This window comes from Pangasianodon hypophthalmus, chromosome 5 (genome assembly GCF_027358585.1).
Source record: "Pangasianodon hypophthalmus isolate fPanHyp1 chromosome 5, fPanHyp1.pri, whole genome shotgun sequence".
NCBI lineage: Eukaryota > Metazoa > Chordata > Actinopteri > Siluriformes > Pangasiidae > Pangasianodon > Pangasianodon hypophthalmus.
In genome coordinates this window covers 29,082,407-29,105,387 of record NC_069714.1, presented here as the reverse complement: position 1 = coordinate 29,105,387, position 22,981 = coordinate 29,082,407, and the positions used below count along the sequence as shown (strand labels likewise).

Sequence of the window (22,981 nt, the reverse complement as noted above, 5' to 3'; positions counted from 1 at the left end):
TACAACGTGCTGACACTGGAGACTCCTTCCATAAAGGTTACATAAATGAACAGTTACACACATAATGATAACGTATTAGAACAAGTGCGTTAATATAAAACTGTGATTAGTAGCTGGACTACTGTCAGAGCTGCTGTTATAGGAACTTAATTAATCAATTAATCAAAATTAATTAATCAAAAACTTAATCAACATCTTTTGACTGATCAGAATCCCTATTTCATTTTTAACGTCTTTATTTTTCTTTTAATTTTCCTTATATTTTTTTCACACAATAACAAAAAAACATGGAGGGTGCAAACTTTTGCACTCAACTGTACTAGGGATCTGTAAATTAGACCTCGGACTAATCGCACATATTTCCAGTAAGTGCTTTGTGAATACACTGGTAGATAAAGAGTTCTTCAGGGGTTCTTCAGAGAGTTATGGCTTCTTCTCTTCCTAAAAACGTTCTTCACAGGAGCTTTACAGCGTTTTCATAAAGGGACATTAAACAGTTCTAGATATTTTACATTGCTTTTCCCCTAAGAGTGTATATTCTAATGAATAGCATGGTTTTCTGATAAAGTATCCACACTTCTGCATTAGACAAAAAAATCAGATCATTAGTCATATGCAATCAGATCTTGATATTTTGTCAATATTATTCCACTCCACCGTGTAGGTGTTTCACAAAAGTGTCATTTATATTCCATCTGAAAGATCAGCACCATCTAATCTGCAAAAAAACCCCAACAACAACAACAAAGAAACACAGCACTGTGATTGTGTTTGTTCGAGATCCTATTAAAAATCTTCGACAAACATAATCCCCATCGGCGTTCAGAGCACATTTACTTATTGCTGTAATAAAACATCCTCCCTGCGAGTTAATCAGGGTAAACAACTCTCAATTGCAGCCGGCTGCAACTTTGTGAATGTGAAAATGGTTTTGTTTGCCGACCATGTTGTTTATCGATGTGCTGTGTGCAATACTCTGGTGGAAAAAAAAAAATCCTTTCACACCAGGGCTTGAGTAAAGCTCAGCTGTGTACATGTCTGCTGAATCAGAGTGATTAAAAACTCACACACATCTCCAAATCGTCTTCCCATGAAAGATCTGAGCCATTTTATTAGGATTAACCCCATCATGGAGTCTCGTTTCTATAGTAACAACTCATTCACAGAGACTCGCTCCACATAAATGGATTAAAAAAACAATCTATATTAACGTTTTCCTAAAGTAAGGAGAAGTTTGTGTAACATTTATGGAAGGAGTCTCCAATGTCAGTGCTTTAGTCAAAGGTAAAGCTGTAACTATTTCATAAGCATCATATTAATCTTTTTGATGTCACAACTCATGTAGTGTATGACTTCTTCACTTTCACAGAGTTTTGTGTTAAACACCACCGCTATGTGATGACCTTTTCAGTTTCAGGTGTGTATCTGTGTGTCATGGCATGCCAGTTACTCTGATCGCGATATGGCTGTGTGTTTATGTTGAGCGCTCCGGCAGCAGGGACGTGGCGTCAAAAAAAGGTCACTATGCTGGTCCTGGGGAATTATGGGAGCTCGGCCTGCTGGTCCACCAGTGGTCATGGCTTTCATTCTTCACACACTGTGTAATTGGCACCAAGCAAAGCCCGAGTGCTAATAAACCTCTGCTCGGCGTCGATAAGGGCAGCTGGTCCGGCGGGAATCGGGGCATGTGAACTTTCCCTTTAACTGTGTGAGGCTCATTTCAGAGGCTAAAGAACGCTAGTGCACCGAGGCAGAGTTGAATATGAAAGAGTTTCTGCCCATATAATGTTTCACATTTAATACTTTACAGCCTCGAGTAGCAGTCTCTAAAGAAAGACTTAAACACTCCGCTTTGTGAAAGGTCACGAGAATAAAACAGCCACCAAAGGGCAATGCTATAAAGGAAATAAAGAACCGCAAGTACGCTAATTCTCATGATCAATCAAGTATTGCCTTAACATGCGGTCTCTGCTTTTAGCCTGTGCCAAGAATGTTATCTGTTATAGGAAGACCTTTCTAGCAAACTGGATCATTCACATAAGCTCGTCTGCCCCTAGACAGACATTCTCATCTTTGGTTTTGACCTCTGTAGAAAAAATGTATGCTAATCCTATGGAAAGCTCATATTTTGATTTTAACTATTGAAGATTTGAGCCAGATTTGAGCTCTGTGTGAGCTTAGACATATAACAATGCTAAATTTCATACCATGATATCCATAAACACCTGTATAACTGCTCATTCATGTACCAATCGTGTGGCAGCGTGGATGTTGGTGCCAGATGAGCTGGTTGAAGTATTTCAGAAATACTCGGCAGTCGGCACAGACTGCCTTTAAATTGTCTATATAAAACATTTAAAGCCTATGTGGAAGCTAGCTTAATTATGATAGGCTTAGCTATTAGCAAGTACAGATTTGGCACCTGTTTTTGTCTAATGTTTAAAATCACGGCTTTTGCGAGTTATGGATGTTGTCACCATGACAACAAGCATGAATAAAGATTCAGGATAGACTATATGCTATGTTATTGTCTTCTCCATTTTGTATCTAAATGACAAGAAGAAGAATGAACAATGAATTTATTTATTTTATTCATTTACATAAATGATTTGTAGGCTACAGTGCATGGATGTAGCAACCTTAGTGACTGTAGTGTGGGGGTGGTGATGTAAACACTGGCAAATCGCTGTTGTATATGAGGAATAAAACACTTTGGCACAAGCTGTTAAAGTAAAATAATCAACGTTGGGGTGGTAAAAGTAACCCCGCTCCATCACACCACCCTAGTGTGGCTTATTTTCCTATAACACACCCATTGCGTGTTATTCCTTAAATACAAATAATATGATTAGCAGCACATTTTTTTTTCTTTAACATCCAGTTTTTTTCTTCAGCAGCTCTCAGCCAGTAGGTTTAGAACACAAAACCTGCTATACACACAAATTAAATATTGCCATGCTAATGTGCTCCATACCTTCAACACTCATTAAGTGGGCTATAAAGTAGGCTGTAAAACCGGCTATAAAACAGGCAACACGTTTAGGCTCTGAAAGATTTCCGATTCACAGTTCAGTGCACAAATAATGTAGCAAACGAGTCACTGTATAATTGCAGCAATAAACAGGTCTAAATAGTTTATATTAAATCCCAGACTCAGTGATGTGCCATGAGGATATGCAGGGTATGTACATGACTCTGAGTCCTGCCTGACTAACTGTTCACCCTGCGCCTGACACACGGTTAAGTAAAGAATAAAACACTTGAGGGTGTGCTATTAGAGAAAAACAATCAACTACGGTGTGGTGCAGTGAAGCTGAGTTACTGTTACAGCCCTGAAGTTGATTATTTTCCAATAACAGCACAACTGCTTATAAATCAACAAGTGAAATATATACCGATGGGACAGGGATGGGGCAAAGTGGGAAAGGGGCATGACAGGGATGGGGAGTGGTGTTGGGAGGGAAAGGGGTGTTGTAAGGATGGATGAAGGTGGAGTATGGAGGGGCAAGTTCATGGCAGGGTGAGACAGAGACGGGGGGAGGGGAGGGGGATAGGGACGGGGCAATACGGAACAGGGACAGTGCAAAGTGGGACAGGGATGAAGCTGAGTGGGGCAGGAATTAAACAGAATGGGACAGGGATGGGGAAGAGTGGGACAGTGATGGGCAGAGTGAGACAGGGCAGAGTGAGACAGGGATGGGGCATGCTGGGACAGGGATAGGGCATGGTGGGACAGGAACAGGGCAAAATGGGACAGAGATGGGGCAGAGTGGGACAGGAACAAGGCAGAGTAAGACTGGGATGGGACAGTGGGTCAGGGATGGGGCAGATTGGGACAGGGATGGGGCAGAGTGGGACAGAGATGGGGCAGAGTGGGACAGGAACAAGGCAGAGTAAGACTTGGATGGGACAGTGGGTCAAGGATAGGGCAGATTGGGACAGGGATGGGGCAGAATGGGACAGAGATGGGGCAGAGTGGGACAGGAACAAGGCAGAGTAAGACTGGGATGGGACAGTGGGTCAGGGATGGGGCAGATTGGGACAGGGATGGGGCAGAGTGGGACAGGAACAAGGCAGAGTAAGACTGGGATGGGACAGTGGGTCAGGGATAGGGCAGATTGGGACAGGGATGGGGCAGAATGGGACAGAGATGGGGCAGAGTGGGACAGGAACAAGGCAGAGTAAGACTGGGATGGGCAGAGTAGGACAGGGATGGGGCAGATTGGGACAGGGACGGGCAGAGTGGCACAGGGATGGGGCAGATTGGGACAGAGACGGGCAGAGTGGCACAGGGATGGGGCAGATTGGGACAGGGATGGGCAGAGTGGCACAGGGATGGGGCAGATTGGGACATGGATGAGGCAGAGTAGGACAGGGATGGCTAAGGTAAGAGAGGGCCATGGCAGGGCAGGACAGAGAGGGACAGGGTAGGGAGGGCTAGGAGTGGGGTGGAGATGGACTGTAGAGGAGCAGGATAGGGCAGGTAAGGGTAGTTGGAGTCATGATTGACGTACTCCTCAGTGTGCTTACAGAGCATGCTCACAAATACAGAGCTCTGTAAAATGACTTTCCTAATAACTGTCACAATATTTGTGGTGAATTTTTCCACCTGCTCAGGTGCCTCATTCTCCTGCCTTCCTACGATCACTAAACTGAAAGACACAAATATTACACCATACATGTATCAGTCTATTAGGAAAATTGTCATAGTGTCATAACCGCATCTATTGGAAGGAGTTTACCAGTAATTACATCCTGTTTGGCAAGCAGTCGGCAATTAGCTTAACTGTGCGGCGGAGATGTTTTTCTCTCTCTTTGTGCTTTGATGGCACTCTTGCAATCAAGGATTTGTCACGGTTGTCATCCTGTAGCGCAGCATGAATCCCAAACGTTATTAACACATGAATAGACAGTTGATCCTGCTGACTGGTGCTCTCTGGATGAGTGTACTCGATCTGCTGCCAAATCTTTCTGGAGAGTCAATGACTCTGAAAATATTAAGTGCAGGCTGTTAAACCTACGTTTATTTTTCTAACATTATGTAATTGAAAGACAAGGGTTGTTGAGGAAATCTTAATGCACATGTTGGTTATATAACTCACAATGTAGGTGATATATTTTTAAGAGCCCTGTTTTTGTGATCATAGCAAATGTGCAAGAACAAGGCATAAGATCGGCAGAATCACACATAACTGATACAAATCAAACTCTGTACCGTCTGTACAAAAAACATGTAACTCTCAGAGTAGAGCTTATCTCTGAGGTCTGAATAATATCATGCAAATTCAGTATTCATTTATTTCTGAATACGACCGTTAGGACACACGCTTTACTGTTTGTCAGTCAAGTTTGCTGTTTATTTTTACTCTACTTTTGTATTATATTTTCACCGAGTTCCACACATTTCCCCTCAACGGTGAAAAGCAATAAATCCATTCAAATACGGAATGTTTGGAAAAGCTTATCTATCTGTCTAGCTGTTAAAGCATAATTCTCAAGTGAGGGCAGAAGACCAGCTTTCAGCCTCATATCAGGCTCCGAGGTATCAGAGCTGTCTGCACTTGCTTTACTTACTGTATTTTTCAGACTATAAGTCATGCTCCCTAAATCCTGTCTGCTTACAAAAAAGTGCATTAGCTATTGGCTTGCATAAGTATTCACGCCTCCTTGAACATTCCCACACGTTGTAATTTTACAACTTGAAACTGAAATGGACTTAATTCAGATTATGTCATCAGTCTACACAAAATAGCCCATAATATTGAAGTGGTTGTTGTGCAACCCATAAATTAGCTCTGTTGCAGCCAGTTTCCATCAAAAGTCACATAATTAGCTGAATGGAGTCAATCTGTATATATTAGTATAATCAATATAAATATCAAGAACCCAGAGCTTGTTAGAGAACATACTAGGCTTGCGATCGATGGCTTTTTCATGTATCAATAATCAGGAAAGTTTCCCAATGATTATCCAGATGAATATAAATACTGGCTCCTGCAGCACATCCTTAAATCTATAGTGCAGGCCTAAATGTATATTATTATGTATACAGTGTCATATCAGGAAGACCCACCAGATAGAGCATAATTATGTGTCAGAGGAGTGACGGAGATCAGTCATATCTACAGGATCTATTATATCCCCCGCACCCCACCCCACCCCACCCCAAAGCTATTAAGCCAGGCAATATTAAACGGTAGTCTAATTTACTACAATATGAAACTACTAGTTATATTAATTACCCATTTAAATGTAATATTAAACCATCGATGTCTCAAAGACGCAATGAGAAAATAATGTGCCAATCAATAATCAATATATCAATGTTTTATGACTTCTCTAGATCATACCCAAACAAACACCATCATGTTGAAAAAGAAACTATCAAAACAAGTCCAGGGCAAAGTTCTCTAAATGTATCTCACACTTCGAACATGCATGGAGCGATGTTAAATCCATTATTTATAAAATAGAAAGAGAATGGGTGCAAATCTGCCTAGAGGAGGTCGTCTACCAAAATTCAGTGACTGAGTCAAAGGAGCAAGCAAGAGGCTAAGCTTAAGTCTGAAAGAGCTGGAGAGATGCACAGCAAAGATGAGACAAGCTGTTCACAGAAAAACCATAGCCTGGACACTCCACAAAGCTGTGCTTCATGGCTAAGTGCCGAGCTCTTGTTTGGAGTCTCCCAAAAGGCCTGTTGGAGACTCAGAAAACATTTGCAAAAAGGTTATCTGATTTGATGAGAGCAAAATCCAACTTTCACGCCTTGATACAAAGCACTACTTTTGGCAAAAACTCAAATTAGCTCAAATTGGCAAAAACTCAACTTAGCCAAAAGAATGCCATCCCACAGTGAAGCATGGTGCTGGTAGGATCATGTTGCGTGCTACTCTTGGCCTTTTGGTTGCTGTCTGTTCTCTGACTAATGCCCTCTTTAAACAGTCACTGCCATTTGTTGGACCTTTTGGTGGATGGCCATCATTCCATTTAAAAAAATATTTTAAATAAATGCAAACCCTTTAAAACCGTATTTTTAAACTGCTCTCCAGTGTCTCCAGAAACTTTCTTCTTGCCTTTGACCGATTTTGGGTTATATTGCTCATAAGCATGTAAAATACTTTTGTCATCCATCACCAAGGGAAAAACCAAAGATCTGAGCTTTCACCACCAAAGCTTGCACAAACATGCACAAGTCAAGTAATGGATATTCAAAAAAATGTGCATATTTAATACAGTTTCAACACTGTAGAATATATACTTCATATTTTTAAGAACAAAATATCAGTCATTGCATAAATATTTTATATTTGCTCATTCTTGTGAAAGGTTGCTGATAATTCTGATAATATATTACAAAGCAGCATAGAGATCTGAATCCAGATAATCCTCACAGTCATTAAGGTTGCACACGTGCTGCTTTAGATCAGGAATTCTCAAACTTTAAGGGACCCATTTAACTGTGAAACAATTCCAGAGATTGATTACAGATTTAATGAACATAATCCAACTACTTAAATATTTATTTATTTATTGGAGCCTTGGTGCTTTTAAATCCTGAACTTTCCCCTCTCAGAACACATTGAACTTATTTATAGACCTAATTGTTTTTGAGTTATTGAGTTTTGGATTAAACCCATTAAATTTAAGTGACCTGTCCAATAGGCTAATAACTATATGAAGTGAAGTGAAGTGAAGTGACATGTAGCCAAATATGGTGACCATACTGGGAATTTATGCTCTGCATTTAACTCATCCAAGTGCACACACACAGTAGTGAACACACACACAGTAGTGAACACACACACACCCGGAGCAGTGGGCAGCCTTTTTTGCTGCGGCACCTGGGGAGCAGTTGGGGGTTCGGTGCCTTGCTCAAGGGTCTCACCTCAGTCGTGGTATTGAGGGTGGGAGAGAGCGCTGGTCATTCACTCCCCCCACCCACAATCCCTGCTGGACCTGAGACTCGAACCCACAACCTTCAGGTTCACCAGGTTCACCTTCAGGTTACAAGCCTGAGACAAATTAATAAATATTAATTTGAAAATGGTGGGTTGTGATTTCCACCACTGTAACAAAATCACAGCCCCCTTGGCTATATTTCATGAATACTCCCAAACTCAGAGACAGCAATCCACTAAAAGTTAGTGACCAGGTAAGGCGTGGATTAGTCAGTGAACCAAGAAGCTAAAGGTAATACAATAATACAATGCTACCACCACCATGCTTCACAAACCTGACTTTGAGAACCACTGGCCAAGAGGAGAGCATCCACCAAAAGTCAGTGACCAGGTAAGGAGGGCATTAGTCAGAGAACCAGTGGAGTGAAAGAAATGTCCAACATGATGCTACCACCACCATGCTTCACAGACCTCAATTTGAGAACCACTACTTTAGAAACCAGAAGATTCCAACTGCAGTCCATGATGTACCTAGTGTGGGTTTATATAGTTAGTCTCATTTTATATTTACAATCGTTCTGAAATCAAATCATCAATGACACTTTATTACTTTATTACACATCCTCCTGCAGTTGGTCATTTTGCTCCCGTTTCAGTCCAGAAGAGAATTATGCTACATGTTTCACTTCCCGTTTTAGCCACTCCCAAACCAATTTGTGAAGTAATCATCAAGCTCTTGATTACTTGGCTCAGACATGCTGTAAGCAGAACACACTTAGTAACGCAAAATGGCTCGTATTCCCCGAGGGTGCCAGGACGCCCCACTCTACTCCTGTATACGGGGAGCTAATTCCAAACTGGGACACTTCAGTAGCAAAGCGATGAGTGCTGGGGAAAACTTTTAACCAGGAAGGGAAGCTCTAATACACTTGTCTTACAATGCAGATAACTTAATTTACTGCAAGAGCAGGTTAATTTACAATCACTGTGAGTCAGTATCTATTGTTCTCCGTTTCTGACTCTGGAAAATGTAAGAAGGGTGCCGCCGTGGTAAGCATCTCTAATTGATTCGTGGACTCTGCACTGCTGTTTTGACTCTATAGTGGTAATGATACAGATTTAAACTCTGTGCTATTAAAAAAAATGAGGTCGTCTGTCTGGTGCACCAAACTTTCCTGAAGTTGAGCCTCCTACGTGAATCTTTACATGCTCAGATGATCAGATAGCCCTGTTTCCCACCTGCAAGTTGTAATTACGAAACGGCTACATCACGTACTTGCTAATGTTATCTAGCTACATTTAGTTCCCAAAAGCACTGGGATTTAACTAGTAGAGAGAGTGCTCAATATGATGCTTGTTCTACCATTTTACAGTAATTTTAGTACTTGATTTAAAAAAAAATTCTGACGCTCCATTTGATTATGACTTAAAGAGTGTTTGCTTTACACACCTTTTCACACGAACCTATTAGGTACTTTATAATCCAATGAAATAATAAGTACGTCCACCATCTACGACCCTGTGAAGGAGCTGTAACTAGAAGTGAAGTGAAGTGAAGTGACTTGTGGCCAAGTATGGTGACCCATACTAGGAATTTGTGCTCTGCATTTAACCCATCCAAGTGCACACACACACACACACACACACACACACACACACACACCCCCGGAGCAGTGGGCAGCCTTTTTTTGCTGCGGCGCCCGGGGAGCAGTTGGGGGTTTGGTGCCTTGCTCAAGGGTCTCACCTCAGTCGTGGTATTCAGGGTGGGAGAGAGAGCGCTGGTCATTCACTCCCCCCACCTGCAATCCCTGCCGGGCCTGAGACTCGAACCCACAACCTTCAGGTTGCAAGTCCGACTCTCTATCCATTAGGCCACGACTGCCCCAAAAACAAAAACAAAAACAAAAACAAAAACAAAAACCAGAATGTATTAGAACAATGCTAATTTACATTAGCATTAATGTAAATCTGCGATTTGCAGCTGCACTACTATCAGCTGGTGTTACAGAAAATTAATCAACACCTTCTGACCAATCAGAATCCAGAATTCAACAGCGCTGTGATATAAGACAAAAATGTGATCCTTATAGATGGTGTTATGATACAAATACTGTATATCACAATGTCTAGCTTAGCTTAACAAAACAAACAGAGATTTTTTTTTATTCAATATTCACCAAAAAACTAAATACAAAAATGAAATTTAATATCCAATCATTTACAATAGAGTCATATGGGAAATATGATGATATTGATATTGTGATAAAATATGACATAATACACGTTTCTATAATATTGTCAGTGTCACTATATCTTTTTATAATGTTGTATTTTTTTAATTTAACACACTCTGGACGAAGCTGATTTAATGCTAACATTTTCTACACAGTCTTTAAAATTGTAATTTTTTTACAAATAAAAAAAATCCTACTTTTCAATGTTAAATAATTAATTTTTGCATGTAAATAAAAGTGTCATCAAACTCATTTTTTCTACTGCTTTGCTTGCAGTTTGTTAGCAAATATATATTGTGATACATACTGTGTATTGTGATATTTTTAAATATTTTTGGGATATTTTTGACATATTGCCTTTATTTTTGGTGAAACTTTTGGTAAAAGTTTTATTTGTCATATACATTAATATTGATATTGTGAAAAATTCTCACAATACCCAATCTACTGTATTTTCTATAATATCATGTGTATCATGATTTTTTATTTATAACCCATCTTGACTGAAGGCAACTGATTTGATGCTATAACTTTGTATTGAATCTTTAATTTTTTTCCACATATATTGAATTAAACGCTGCTGTTTTGCAGGCAGTTTGTTACTAAACCTATATACGATCATGTACACATATCGTGGATCATAATGTCTTGAAATATCATGATATGATATTTATGATATCATATTGCTCACCCAGAAAAACGTATCCTGTATTAATACATTGTGATATTGATATTTTGTTATATTTTCCAGCCTCTGAAATGTATTAATGCTCTATCATAAAAGTGTTTAGTCTCTGACTTACTTTATTTTGTCTTACAGGTAGCTGGGGATTTTAACTCATCGAAACCAGTTCACAGCTCCAGTTTTGGTGTTGGCCTACTTGTTTGATTCTCATCAGCGTGTGAAATTAAAATGTTTCTTCAGGCGAGTGGACTGGAACATCATTTGGAGCGTTTAATTTCAGGTGCTTTTTATAGGTGTATCTCTTGTAGGTATCTGAGCAGTAAGTAGTGACTCAAACACAATGTGGTGTGTGTGGGTGAGTGTGTGTGAGGGTGAGTGTGTGTGTGAGGGTGAGGGTGAGTGTGTTTTACAAATGAGTGAGTAAAGAGGTAAAAAAGAAAGAGGCTGTGTGTGAGTGTGTGTGTGGGTGTGTTCGTGTAGGTTTGTGTATTCGATGTGGACGCACGCTGACATTTAAGCTGAGCATAGAGCCATCCATCATTTCACTCAGGTGTAATTCATCAGCCTCCTCATTAAGCTTTATTTCTGGCTGAAATTTTTTTTGTTACAAATCATCCTATGCTTCATATTGAAGTTCATGTGCTGGTGTGGACGCGCCCCTTGATTGAAAAATCATTCATGTGAAGCGCAGCCATCTATCCATGGAGGCTTAACTTTGCAAGCATGGAAAATCAGGCAATAACTCTAGATGAGATGATTCTAACAGCTCGAGAACGTCAGGAGTTATCCGATTCAGCCGACGCCTGAATGCCCCGAGGTCCCCGAGCTGTAGATCTATACGCAGTGTCTCGTTTTTGTCTGTGGGTGGAGATGCTGTGAGATGCACATCGACTCTAATCACCACCGCTCTCAGTCTGGAGATCCCACGAGCTTGGCTCAGATCGTTTAGAGCTCACATCCCAGCCCTCCCTCACAGGCTCGGGGATCTGAACTCGCCCCAAAGCTTCAGGCTATTCACTGCAGCTGGCCAGGTGTTAAGTGGCTCCACTGGGGCTCCTGAGTGACACAACACTTTAACAAGTAAATAGCAAACAACCAGAGATCTGAGCTCGCTAACACTGACTTCTACGCCAATTACAACACTAAAACTACTCAGATAGATAGATATAGGAGTGAGGATATTGGAAGATCATGCAAAATATTAGAAAGCAGTCAACAAATTCACTTTCACACTCCTGATATCATGACATTGGGGATGATTCAGCAGCCCGGGTACCTGGTGCCTCAGTAGACTAGCACTTTTTTTTTTTCTCTCATTCAACAGCCAGTAAAAGAAAAAAAAACTCACTACTGACTTTTTTTTTGTGATACGTATATTTAAAGCAAATGTACTATAAGCAATCAAACTACAGCATGAGCTACTGGTTCTGAATCCCACCAGCTGCTGCACTACGCACATCGGGGCTCAGGTATTAAGCTGAATATGAACTGATTTATTTGTCAATCATTTGTACATGCGTTTACACAGCAAATTTCATGAAAATGTTCTCATGAAGGTATTCATGAAAATCGTGTAACTTCGGAAAAACATCGTGCTCCCGAGAGTGTGTAGATTTACGCATAAGAACACTAACTCATGTAAACATCGACTTTATCAACTTTAGCCCTTGCTTATTGTCATTAATACTATATATTATTAAATATTTTTATTGGCTTAGGCGTGAGTCAAAACAACTACCACTTCTGTTTTTCAGCCTTTACCCTAATTGCTCATTTCGTGCTCCCAGCTGTCTATGCACTTTACCTTTTATGGACTTTGTGGGCGTTTTAAGGGACGACATAGGCACGCATGTATGAAGAAAATCAGCGTTTACAAAACTTTCATAAATTTTCTGGTGGAAAATGACTTGTGCAAACATTTACACACAACTTTACCAAAAGACTGATAAACGAGGCCCGGTGTCTTTTATTAGTCAGATTAATTAGCATACAACAGACAACATTTTCAGGAAACCATGCAGCTTTGCAAAATAAAGCGCACCTCAAAGCCATCATGTAACTCTATAACTCTCCTGCTTACTACATGCACTGACCTCAAGGTTAAACATAACATCAGAAAATACAGATGGATTCACAATAATATCAAAGTAACGTCCTTGACGTAATTTGCGAGTCACACTCTATAGAGGAATTTTATTTTCTTTGTATTTATATGTCTGCATTACTGCACTTAACTAGCTAACTAACTCGCCATACGCTATAGCTAGCATTTTTTAGCCTGGTCAGTTACATTTCCATTCTGTAAATTGGCGTTTTACTTCCCGAGTGGCCTAGTTAATACCTTTATTATTTGTCCACACCTGTGATGGGATATTTGTAATTTCATCTTTGATATAAAAATTCTGGCTACTCTAAATTGCCCCTAGGTGTGTATGAGTGTGTGAATGTGTGTTTGTGTCCTGCGATAAACTGTTCCTATCCAGGGTGTATTCCTGCCGCATGCCCAGCGTTCGCAGGAGTGGCTCTGGATCCAGCACGACCCTGACCAACATAAAGTGCTTACTGAGGATGAATAAATGAATAAACGAATGAATGATTTACATAAGGCTGAACCCAGGGGTGCGGAACCCCTTTGTTCCAAGAGTGTAGTATTAAGTCAAGCTATTGTATGTTGTATGTTCCAATGTTTTATGAATTTCCTGGCAAACATGCACGTAACTGTTAGATATCATATATCATAATTTGATTTCTATAATCAGCATTACTGTAAATGAAAGCTTGGCCTCAGTGCGTTTCCTGACGCTTAAACGAATACAGAGATTCCCTGGTATTGTGTTTTGAATCCAATTTCCCTTCCTCCACAGTAATCTGCAGTAATTACTGACACATCAGAAGCCTACCATCCTTTTTTTTTCAGTCTGGCCCTGGACGAGAGACGCCAAAGAAAATGCCAGTTTGGCCCTCGCCAAAGGTTACCCTGTCGGCTCGTCTTAATTGGAGCCGTTCTCGGGATCCGCAATGCCGTTTTGTTTCCTGTCTCACAGCTGGACCTCAGTGCTCTCTGTGACTGATTCAAAGAGACAGATCGGCATTCTCTCTTGACACAAATGAGCAGACAATACCCCTGGCATACTTAATTCCTGACACAAACCGTCTGCGAAATGGACGAATCAGAAATGTATTCTCAACTCGGCTTGTGCTGGAGGTTCGTTATTCCTGCTGGGTTTGATGTAGAGGCATATAAAGCTATAGTGAAACCTTGAATTATGGCTGTGCTGATTTAAAAAAAAAAAAAAAACGGATGAGAAGGCCAACAGAGTAGGAGTTTTAGTTTCATTATGAAGAAAGGTAAGAGCTCAGAAAAGTAGGAAGTACTGGCAATACTCTCTCTCTCTCTCTCTCTCTATACATATATATATATATATATATATATATATGAAAAGAGAGAGAGAGAGAACTGATTACATAGCAACAAAGACTGAGAAGATTTCTTGATAATCTGGAATTCTGGAAAGCATCATTTGATGGGTAATTTTTTAAAAATAATAATTTTCCATAGTTAAAGCAAAACCTGACATTGTTATATTTAGCCTACTTTGTTAGTGTTGTTAAATGCTTATTAACAACAGCAAAGAAAGCATCAAACTGCATTTCAATGAACATCCATACACAGGCTTCTTTAGCCTACACTGTTAATGATGGAGATAAATAAATCAGACCAATAAGTGTTCAAGAATTATAATATTACAGTATTTAAGGGCATATCAGTTCTTGAAATGGCCTTGTATGGACAGCTCTGCTGAAATCGTTGATTCTGAAACTTACAGCACACAGCATGGAAGCTCATGTCCATCAACAGAGACCTCCTTATAATTTAAGGCAGAACCTTAAAAGTCTTTTCCTAGCATAGTCTTACACAATGCGCAGTTGACTGTAGAATTGGCGTCATCCAGTCTGAAATCTGAAATTTCCGACTAACTTTCCTGCTTCCTCTACTGTCTGCCTCACTGCTTCGTCCACCATCCTGACCAGTCGACATTCCCACAGCAACGACTAGTAAATGATTTCGTCCACCAGTCCATGCAACCCCTACACTGTAAACCCAAATGTTGCCTTTACTTAAACAATCAAGTAATCATGACTAAACTTTGCTTAAAATGTTGCGTTTTGTACCCATAAATCAAAAATCTATGTTTGTTTAACTTATTTACCTACAAAATACATAAACCTAAGATGTCAAGTGTTATGAACTCAAAATCATGATTCATTGATGTGATTGGCCATGCGAGGAGTTCAACAAGAAAACAAATGCACTGATTGGTAGATAATTCCAAAAGGCAGTCCTCTTCGTCCCATCGACTCAGTGTGTGTTTACAAAGAAATGGCAATCATGTAGAGGGTGTTTTGTAAATAAAGTTACATTTTGCTAAAAAGTGTTAATTTCCCCTATTTATGGAAACCTTTGGGACATGCTGTATTTAAGTACGCTTGAACTGAACATGAAATTATTTAGTGCAGTACACTGTTTCCCTGGTAGACTAGCAGCTAGCATGCGACGGCCATGGCCTGGGTTCGATTCACGCTCAGTAAACAATAAAATACTCTATATGAACACCAGGTAAAGTGAACTTAACAATTTAAGTCCAGTCTACATGAGGATCAAGTTAAGTGAACTTAAATGTACAAGTTTTGGGAGACCCCATTACTCAGTTAAATTAAGGTAAAGAGTTTACTCAATCGATTGAGCACAGTCAACTTGTTAGGGTTTTCAGTGTAGCATGCACTTGTGTTGAAAATAGAAGGTAACTTGATTCTGTATAGATCTGCCTTGCTGTGTTAACAGTCCGCGGTTTAGAAGGCCGAGTGTTGATACCTGTGAAGGTTCCTGTAGAGAAACTGGCTTCGGAAGCAGCAATATGTCACTGCATTTCTAAAATACCAACATACGCTAACAGTCACTAATCCCAAAAGTTTGTTAAGGTTTAATGGAATAAAGCACTACTGGAAATAAGAGAAGAAATATTCTGTGACTTCACCAAATTTCTGGCCACTAAAATCAAATCTTTAGTCAAAACCACTTACTTTGTCCACTGTTTTTTTTTAGCTGTTGATACACTTGAGGATTATAGGACATGCAGGACAACACCTTTAAAATCATCCAGATGGAGAGCAACATTCAGTGTAAAAATTCAGTTTGGACATGATTCAGTGCCTTCCTGTGTGTGAATACATGCTGCATTCAGGAAAACTATAAATTCTACATTTTCCAAATTCCTACTTCCCACATCAAGCTTAAATGTTTGACGTTGGGGGGAAAAAAGGCACTCAGTAAGACTGTAGCTTTATACACACTGTAGGATATATACAAAAAACATAAAAATATGCAATTTGATCAAAAATCTTCCACAAAAATAAATTAACCCTTCAATATCCAATTATCCTCCTGCATTTTGTGACAGCAACATATAAACAGAAACTTAAATTTATTTAAAGTACGTAAACACGCTGCTCTTCTTGTTCTTACTTTGCACTATGAGGGCGGCCATGTTGAAATTACATCACAGAATTCCAACTCTTGAGAAATGCTAACTTTCCAAATGGGAATTGGAGTTGAAAGGTAGCTCCAAGTACATTTTTTGTATATAAATGTAGCGGTGACTTCAGCAAGCACCGTTTTTCATCATTCTGGACACACGTTTAACCCTGCACTGATGAAACCCCTTCGGATGATAAACGTCCACTAGGGAACGTCAGTGTGTCTTTAGTGAGAGATTAAATTTTTAGTTTTGATATCAAGACCAATAAAGCCCAAAAGCCCATGGGAATACCAGAAAACCAGTAATCCAATCCATCAGTTATTTTTTTCTTTTATTATAAAAAAAATCTGCTATTGTTTACAGCTCTTTTCCACTGGAGTTTTCGATTCTCCTCTACGTTTTCTGTGAGGAAGTTCAACAGAGCTGGGATGTCCCTTCCTGGCACCAGGACAGCAATCAAGTCCCAGTCCAGGTTACAACAGATCTGTATCGGGTTACACGGGAAAATTCTGAAATCACGGCATGCATCATAACACACAGCTAATCAGCCTCAGGTTATACACCACAGGATGAATTAAGTGTTAGATTGAGAAAGTTGATCCCAAAGCCCCTAATTAACAAAATAGTGCTTCACTTGGCCACACCATTCAAGCTAATTATTTAATGCAGTTCTTGTTAGCCAGCTAAAAGCCTTGTTAATAATGCCTCTGCTAATGTGAGTTTAAATATTTAAAAAGATATATGTGTGATGTTAAATATCCGTCATTTCATAAACATTTTAATTCTATGATTTTTAAGATGTTAAGGCAAAATACAACAGGAAGAAACCACAAATTTGGTCAAAAAATATCGAAACTCAACATAAAAAAAAGTTAATTTCACAGTTTTTTGGACTCAGGGCTGTGACGTATTTCCAGTAGCACTGTTTACATCCAGCAGTACAGCGAGAAAGCAATGTCTACTGTTTGCTTTTTCAGTCTTACAGTGACGTCATAGTGCCGGGCTAACGTTAGCTTGGGTGTTTGTCTCTATTACTAGGTATTTTCTTAGCTTCATAGTTGTTTATGTATGATGAATCACACAGTCTAATGCCTTTCTCCGGCTTACTAAAAGGAGGTTTACGAATGTTCTTACATGTATGAGGAACGTTCATTTTGACATGGATGTTCATTTTCAGGAGCTCCTGCAGACACCGGGTGTAAACTAAACACCATTGTGCCAAAAGAAGTGCTGGTTTGGTTATACCGAGGAAGTGTTTGTGCAAGTAGCCCATTAATCACACAAACCCCCAAAGGATAAAAGAGAATATGAGCTAGGTTTACCTTGTTTATATAAATCTAAATGAACTGATCTGTTGACATGTGCAACAATAGAAACTCTTTCTCTGAGATTAGTTTATCTTCTAATACATAAAGAAATTCTGTCAAAAACTCCATCCTGCCATTGGAGTTGTTGATTGTTGCCATTGGAGTTGTTGATTGGTTTCCGCAGCCATCATTGCTTAAAATTTCTTATTATTTCAGTCATACTATAGCCACTTTTTGTTCCTTTTGCCACAAAAAACCCCAAACATACATGTATGAGTAAAAGGCTAAAACTACTAGCTAGTTGCTGCTTCGATTACTTTTCAAATATAATTATTACAATTCGATAATAGGAAAAAGCTGATTTCTGTGAAAAGCACAGTTTCTGTGTTTATTGCTAATTCTGATTTGTACCCTGATATTAACAACGTCAAATATAAGCCCCGCCCACTTCTTAACACTTCTTTGCATCCAACACAGATGGTAATGCAGAAATTATTTTAAAAAAAGGCTTCAAATGCAGCCTTACATTGGGATTTTCTTTTTTTTTTCAAGCATAAACACAAATCAGAGCATGACTTTCAAGTGTTTATCATGACACAAACCTGATCAAATGTCACTCAGCTCTAAGTGTAACATAGTGAAAAATTAGCGTTTGTCAGTGTCAACGCTGAAATATTAATGTAATCAAACATGTCACTTTGATCAAAGATTATAATTTTGAAAGAAGTAAAATTTGCTGTTAGATTATTCAGCACGGGGAAAAAAGCACTTAAAGGAATGAAAATTCTCCCTCCGTGATTGCCAAGAGGCTCATTAACTTTGGGAAGCGTCTCTTGCCTCGTGGAATTAGTTACATTTAATGTTGATGAAGTGAAATTTACGGCATATAAATAAGTAATCTGAACAGACACTGAACCTTGCACTAGCTGTTGTATATTTGTGTGTAGGTTGTGTACTGGCTCGCAGAGTGAAACTCCATTTCCGACTTCCCTCCGGCTTTTTCTCTTCACATTATTCCACTTTCCGCATCCTGAATGCATTAACAGACGCCATGTTCTGACAATAACCTACACGGCTGAGTTTTACTCTCGGGTCACATGTACACATATTTGCTTGTGCCAAGTTTTTGTAAAGCTACTACAGACAATATTAATAATGCATAAACTTGATGCGCTATTGAGCGTTTTTAATATTTTAATACACGCAATATAGTTTTCCTCGTTTTAGATGGATGCAAAGCAAAATGAAATCCTGTGTCATGTCAAGGGAAATTCCATCAGTATGAAATATTAACTTGGCATTTTTCATTCACAATAGCAAAGTTAACTTGAGAATAAAACTCTCCATGTCATGCTGCTGTAGGAAAATAATCAACAAAGTGTATCGGTATTGAGCGTGTTAGCTCGGAATATTGGGTTTCTGATCCATATTTGATGTGATGTTTGGACATGACGAATATTTTATTTAAAATATAAGACACAGATTATCATAATTCTTAGTACAACTTAATTATGAAAAGTTATGAAGTTTAAGATTGTTATGATGTTACGCTAGCGCTTGTATCTTTTCTTACGACTTCATTTGAAAGCAAAAAATAAATAAATAAAACCCCGTGACATTGCCTGAGATAATATCTTGAAATAATGAGTTACTAATTTAAATAAATGACAAAGCACTTGAAAACGTCTCACGAACGACACGCAGGTGATTTTAATAATCTGAATAGAGAGCTCAGAAAATCAACCTAAGCAAGTGCGTAACTCAACTCTGAATACAAGGAACTTTCCCCATGTAAATATTGATATAACTTTTGGACTTAAGTTGCAGACTCTTTGAATATGGCTCTTTGATTTTAGGCAACATGAAGATGGAGGTGTTATTAATGAAAAGAGGTATTTAGCTGTTTTTGTTCTAATTTGTATGAATTTCCCATGAGATTAGACACTGATGAATGGCTAGTCAATATATAAGGAATAAAAGACACTGTGTCGTGCTGATTTAGGAAAATAATCAACAACGGGGTGATGTGAGGAAGCGGAGTTACTCTTACTGATTATTTTCCTACAATAGCATATTCTGAATTGTTTTATTCCTCTTCTATCACAGCAATTCACCAACACTAACAATGTTTTATTTTTATCATAGTTTTTATCCATTTATAGCAGCTGTAAACAGTCATGCCCTCACCAGTCTCTCTTTTTTCTCTCTTGAAGACAAGAAAATGCATGTTACAAAGCAAGAACTCCTCTGTTTTCCTTAACTTTATGCAGAAAAAGAGTGCGTAGTTGTGTTATAAAAGAAACATTTTGTAGCGGGGTGTTCGTCTTATTGCTCCTTTTAATCTTTCTGATAACCAGCCACAACAACTTTTTTGGCTACACAACACTACTACTACTACTATTGTACTGATAAGTGGTGTTTATTTAATCTGATATGTGATCACTAACCCTGTTGCTAGACTCCTTTCTTGAGTTCCTGCTCTAATCTAACAGAGCTGATAGAGCGGTTAATCATGTAGACTGATTATCTTAGAGCAGGAGTGTTGGATTATGTCTGTAGAAACAGAAGCTACTGATCATTGATGTGTATCAAGCTTCGCTCCTTCTCGCAGCTGATCCACCGATTAATTCGTACAACATTGACATTATTTACAATCCAGCGTGGGTGTTGAAGAGATTCAGCACGCAGTATATCTGTGGTATGCTGTCGAGGTCTCAGAATGGATCCTGAGCACATGGATGCATAGTAATGGTCAAAAGTCTGGGATTTTATGGACAAGATCCGTGTACTATTCAAAGCTTGCACAATTCATCACCAGTCTAATGTAGCCCGTGTAAATGGCTAATATAACTGAAAAACATACATATTAAATATGTGCAAGCTTGTTAACATCCACAAAAAATGTGCAAGCTGTAACAGTTGCAGAAGCCCTGAACTGTAAGGTGTGAAATTTTTTTTCAAGTGCGAAGTCATTATTTTGACTTATTCTGACAAGATATTATCCTTCTATTTTGACTTACTAAATCATTACTTTGACTTAATATTTCATTATTTCGACTTACTAAATCATTACTTTGACTTAATATTTCATTATTTCGACTTACTAAATCATTACTTTGACTTAATATTTCATTATTTCGACTTACTAAATCATTATTTTTGACTTAGTTTTTCGTCATTTTGACTTAGTAATTCGTTATTTTGCTTTAGTCTGTATTTTTTACTTAGTATCTTATTTTGACTTACTAACTCATTATTTCAAGATATATTGTTATGAATAGATGAATGAATGAATGTTATTTTGACTTAGTAATATAAAGAGATACTAAATCGAAATAAAGACTTAACGTCAAAATAACAAGTTATTGAGTGTAAACACTGAGATAATAAATAATGAGTAATTATTCATTATTTTATTATTCAACTACTCATTGAAATAATGAGTTAAATGAATGACAAAGCTCTTGAAAACGTCTCATGAACGACACGCAAGTGATTTTAATAATCTGAACAGAGAGCTCAGAAAATCAACCAAGCAAGTGCGTAACTCAACTCTGAATACAAGGAACTTTCCCCATGTAAATATTGATATAACTTTTGGACTTAAGTTGCAGACTCTGAATATGGCTCTTTGATTTTAGGCAGCATGAAGATGGAGGTGTTATTAATGAAAAGAGGTATTTAGCTCAGTGAGAAAGTCGTGCAGAGTAGAAGAAGGATGCTCTCAGCTGATTCATTCACAGGGCATTAATGCATGAACATGGACTTCTGAAGAGTTTCTGGCAGATTGGAAAACCATTCATCAAAGCTACACTCTGAATGCTGAGGCATCTGTTCGAGACTGACAGGCCTCTTTAGATACGCAGAGTGTTTCTTTGCATGATTGATTGGCTTGCCATCTCGACGAGATCAATATAAACAAGCTAAATTTAAAACAAGGAGAAATATGCTCACTGATGCACATAGAAAGCAAATGGATTAGTTTGTCAGGCGGATTGTTGCTCATTGCATGGACATGATAGAGCTGCTTTTTATGGTGATGGATGAGCTTTAAATAGGCTTCACATATGGGCACACTGCACGGGCAGTCGACGACGTAGGAGTTCATTTATCGCGTGATGTTACTCTGACAGTGTGGTGTTTGCCCAAATCACATGGCACAGATGCTACACTTCCATATTTACTCGATTTAATCAGGTAGGCCAAAGTGTCTGGACCATTTTCAGGATCCGCATTAGGTTTAATTGTGTGCTAACGTCTATTGTTAATGAATAAAAATGCCGGGAGTGACTTTTTCCCAATCCTAGTGTTTCCATTCAGATTTATCAATGCCATTACTTTATCAGTTTTAAGTGTTTCGCGTTAATGGAGCTGGAGGTCATTTTCACATTGTGTTCAGATGCCTGGATGTACACAGACAGAGCTTCTTCAGGGGGATTGATTTTGAAGGAGTTCTAAAATGGGCTTTTATTGTAGAGTTGTATGGACACATTCATTCATTCATTCATTCATTCATTCATTCATCTTCAGTAAGGGTTTCAGTAGATCTGGAGCCTATCACACAAACACTGAGTGTGTGGCAGTATTACATCCTGAATGGGACCCCGGTTACCATAGACACACAGTCACACCTAGGGGCAATTTAGGGTCACCAATCCACCTACTGGCATGTTTTGGGAGGTGGGACTAACCCAGAGAACCAGAATCTCTCTCCCTCATGCTCTTTCACCCTTTTTAATCAGCTTTCCATCCCCTTCGTTGTATTGGGACTGCTCTTCTAAGAGTCACTAATGATCTCCTTTCTGCTAAAGCTGGTGCCTTGTTTATTCTTATTGTCTTAGATCTCAGTGCAGATTTTGACACTTTCTGACATTCTGCTCTTCCACTTTTCCTTGATCAGTATTTCTGGCCTGACCCATGTTTGGTTTGCATCTCACATCTTCAGATAGACACCACTGTATAAAAACTGGTAAACACAAATCCTCTACTTGCCTGTCACACAAGGTGTCCCTTAAAGATTAGTCCTTGGTCCCCTTCTTTTCACTGTATATATGCTTTCCCTTGGCCAGATCATTTACAAAAGATGGTCTTAGCTTCCAATGCTATGTGGATGACACTCACATTTATCTCATTACACCAAGTTTCACCACAGCTCTTCCTCCCACCTCTTTATAATGCACAATCATGGATGGACACCAACTTCCTTAACACTGACGAACCTGAAATCTTACTTGTCTCCATGAAAACTCCAGAATTCTCAGATGATATTGATGCTGTCACTGTTAAACCCTCTACAAATGTTCGCAAATCTAGGCGTAAT

General features: G+C 38.9%; 1 protein-coding gene across 1 annotated transcript in view; it reads right to left on the bottom strand.

Annotated features, from left to right (window-relative positions):
* vwc2l (von Willebrand factor C domain containing 2 like) overlaps positions 1 to 22,981 on the bottom strand; it is a 60,476-nt gene that overhangs the window by 30,137 nt on the left and 7,358 nt on the right. The gene's annotated exons all lie outside the window — the stretch shown is intronic.